Source organism: Pipistrellus hanaki (assembly GCF_964339955.1).
Source record: "Pipistrellus hanaki genome assembly, chromosome: 7".
NCBI classification, from domain to species: Eukaryota; Metazoa; Chordata; class Mammalia; order Chiroptera; family Vespertilionidae; genus Pipistrellus; species Pipistrellus hanaki.
Window position 1 is genome coordinate 66462927 of NC_140509.1, and position 3967 is coordinate 66466893.

The 3967-nt window shown below is 41.8% G+C and overlaps 1 pseudogene across 1 annotated transcript; it reads right to left on the reverse strand.

Moving 5' to 3' along the window:
• Positions 1-273: 273 nt before the first annotated feature.
• Positions 274-2556, reverse strand: LOC311625340 (elongation factor 1-alpha 1-like; annotated as a pseudogene). The gene has a single exon. The product of its transcript is annotated as an elongation factor 1-alpha 1-like (transcript).
• Positions 2557-3967: the final 1411 nt, after the last annotated feature.

Here is a 3967-nt window from a genome sequence, read left to right on the forward strand (position 1 = left end):
TAGCTAAGATCTTGAAACAGCTAAGTCCCCAGTGGTAGATGAGTGGATAAAAAAAAGCTGTGGTACATTTAAACCAGGGGATATTATGCAGCAGTAAAAACAGAAGAATCTCTTACCCTTAGAGACAGCATGGAGGGGACCTGGAAAATATTATGCTAAATGAAATAAGCCAGTCAGAGATGACAAGCATTTAATTTTTATTTTATGTTTTGGTCCTCAATTGTTTTGGGGTTTTTTGTTTTGTTTTGTTTTGTTTTGTTTTGTTTGTTTTTTTCCAGCATCAACTTATTTTTCCTAGAATTTGGATACAATAACTGCAGCAAGACAGTGCTCAATACTATTCAAACCTCACTTAAGGTTCTTAAACTACCTCAACATTTGTAAATGTGAATTCACATTCCAGTAAAACTGGAAAACTAAAATTTGACATACCAACAAATTTACTCAGTATTGATGTTAACTACAAAATTTTTATGTTAACACATGGCCTTTACAGAATTTGGCCTTTAGAAATAGCTTACAAACACGAGGTTACTCTTTGCTTACCTGTCCTAACCTATTTAGTGTTACATCAACAGACTCCCCCTTTCCCATAGCTTTTATCATGAAGAGACAGGTGATTCAGTGGAGGGAGGAAATTTCACAAAAACCCTGACGTTCCCACCCAGGAAAAAAAAAATGTTAACAGAACTATCCAATTGTTAAGTTTTATCAGCAGATATAACACTGGAACTAGGTCATGGGCAATTCTGAAGCCTTTTACCTAAGTAGTATAACAGAAAGTTACAGTGTTGACCAAAAGAACACACAGGTTTCTCATTAAACTTTGTTATTTTAATGGGTCTCAAAATTCTGTGACAGTTTTTTGGTCATGTTGTTTCCATTAAAAAGTACTGATTTTAAAAACTAATAACTTAAAAACTGCCACACACACAAAAGAACCAAACGGCCCACAAAACATTCTCCTTTCCTTCTGAAGGTTTTACGATGCATTGTAATCATTAACCAGTCTTTTACTATTAAACTTAAATGGCCAATTGAGACAAACAGTTCTGAGACCGTTCTTCCACCACTGATTAAGACTGGGGTGGCAGCTATTGGGAATATTATTCATTTTGCCTTCTGAGCTTTCTGGGAAGACTTGGTGACTTTGCCAGCTCCAGCTGCCTTCTTGTCCACTGCTTTGATGACACACACAGCAACTGTCTGCCTCACGTCACGAACAGTGAAACGGCCCAGAGGCGGGTAGTCAGAGAAGCTCTCAACACACATGGGCTTGCCAGGAATCATATCAACGATGGCAGCATCACAAGATTTCAAAACCTTGAGGGCATCTTCCAGTTTTTTCCCCCAGAACGATGATCAATCTTCTTCTTCAGCTCAGCAAATCTGCAAGCAATGTGAGCTGTGTGACAATCCAGCACAGGTGCATATCCAGCACTGATCTGGCCAGGATGGCTCAGGATAATCACCTGAGCTGTGAAGCCAGCTGCTTCCATTGGTGGATCATTTTTGCTGTCACCAGCCACATTGCCACGGCGAACACCTTTGACAGACACGTTCTTGACGTTGAAGCCCACACTGTCCCCAGGAAGAGCTTCACTCAAAGCTTCATGGTGCATTTCAACAGACTTTACTTCAGTTGTAACATTGACTGGAGCAAAGGTGACCACCATGCCGGGCTTGACAACACCAGTCTCCACTCTGCCCACAGGGATAGTACCAATACCACCAATTTTGTAGACATCCTGGAGGGGCAGACGCAGGGGCTTATCAGTTGGACGAGTTGGTGGCAGGATGCAATCCAGAGCTTCAAGCAGTGTGGTTCCACTGGCATTGCCATCTTTATGGGTGACCTTCTATTCCTTGAACCAAGGCATATTAGCACTTGGCTCCAGCATGTTGTCACCATTCCAACCAGAAATTGGCACAAATGCTACTGTGTCAGGGTTGTAGCCAATTTTCTTAATGTAGGTGCTGACTTCTTTAACAATTTCCTGGTATCTTTTCCAGGGTGGCTCAGTGGAATCCATTTTGTTAACACCAACAATCAGCTGTTTCACACCCAGTGTGTAGACCAGAAGGCCATGCTCATGGGCCTGTCCATTCTTGGAGATGTCTGCTTCAAATTCACCAACACCAGCAGCAACAATCAGGACAGCACAGTCGGCCTGAGATGTGCCTGTAATCATGTTTTTTTATGAAGTCTCTGTGCCCTGGGGCATCAATGATGGTCACATAATACTTGCTGGTCTCGAATTTCCACAGGGAGATATCAATGGTGGTACCTCGCTCCCTTTCAGCTTTCAGTTTATCCAAGACCCAGGCATACTTGAAAGAGCCTTTCCCCATCTCAGCAGCCTCCTTCTCAAATTTCTCGATGGTTCTTTTGTCGATCCCACCACATTTGTAGATGAGATGCCCGGTAGTGGTAGACTTGCCGGAATCTACGTGTACAATGACGACGATGTTGATGTGAGTCTTTTCCTTTCCCATCTTGGGTTTGAGTTAATGGTGGTTTTCATGACACCTGTGTTCTGGCAGCAAACCCATTGCGGAAAAAGCTGGTTGTTCTTTTAATCCTAGAGGAAAAAACTACATTTAAATGATCCCTAACGTCTAAAATGTATGGTTCTGTAACTCTATATATAGGACTAAGAATCATCACATTATTCCCCAAACTTCTACTTCAGAATTTGCTTATGTCTCTGAATGGACAGTTGAGCAGAGGCCTAAAGGAAAGGAAGAAAGGAGCCACTTAGATTTCTAGGATGGAGAGAGTCAAGCAGAGCAAACAGAATGTGAGGTTCAGCCTGACTGGCATGTTGAAGAAACTCTCAGAAGCCATTATAGCTGGAGCCGCGTAAATAAGAGCAAGAGAAGATGAGGTCAGAAAAGGCCCAGCTCATGGACTAGGGTCTGTGCTTAGAGTGGCCATGCACTTTGTTGAATGCTCTGAGGTCAGCTCTGAGGAATTATTACAAGTTTTAACAAGGAGCTCTGCATTTCCATTTTGTACCAAGCCTTGCAAATCATGTTTCTGGTCCTGGTTCAGAGCAGTAGCAAGACTTGATTGCTGATGTGTGTTGTAGCCATTGAGCCTTGTAAGGAGTCTCTGAATGAGAAGCCACTGAAGGATTCTAAGTGGGAAAATGACAAGTCTGACTGTTTTTCTTTTAAATTGCTGTTTTTAGGGCAGATCTAAGAGGTCTAGGATGAAAACTGGGAGACCCAGAACAATCTAGTTTGGAGATTATAGTGATTCGGCCATGCTGGTAGCAGTAGAGGCAGGGAGAAATGGTCAGATTATAGGCATATTTTGAAGGTAGAGCCAAAAGCATATGGTGATGGATATGATACAAATGACAGAGAAAGAGAAGAAAAAGATAATTTTAGGGTTTGGGGCCTGAGCATGGGAAAGAAGAGAGGCAGATTAAAGGAGACTTCAGCCTGGGGTTGTAGAGACCAGGAGTTTGGTTGCGCATATGTTGAGCTTGAGATGTTTATTTACTTTGCTCTAATAGGTGCGTGAGATTATATTTTATTAGAAAGCATTAGTCCTTGGCCCAATTTAATCAGTGTTGGTATTTTTCAATCTCTTCATGCTTCTTAAATTAAGAGAGACTGAATTAGTTCAGCAAATCAGATAGGAGTAGCTAGTTAGATATGTCAGTATGGGATTCAAGTAAAAGGTTCAAGCTAGAGATATAAGTATTCAGGGGTGGAGATGAGGAGGAACCAACAAAGGAAAATAAGGACCAGGCAGCGTTAAGAAGGAGACGCAAGAAGGTGAATCCTCAGGTTGAGAGAAAAAGAAGGGAGTGTCTGGTGTGTCAAGAGACTTATGTTAACATTCCTGATAAGTCAAGTAAAATGTGCTGGAGAATTCATCTACTGGCCATTGGAGTTTGCAAGAGGGAGATTTTGTAAAATGCTGTTTCACTTTACTATTGAGATCCTCTCCTAT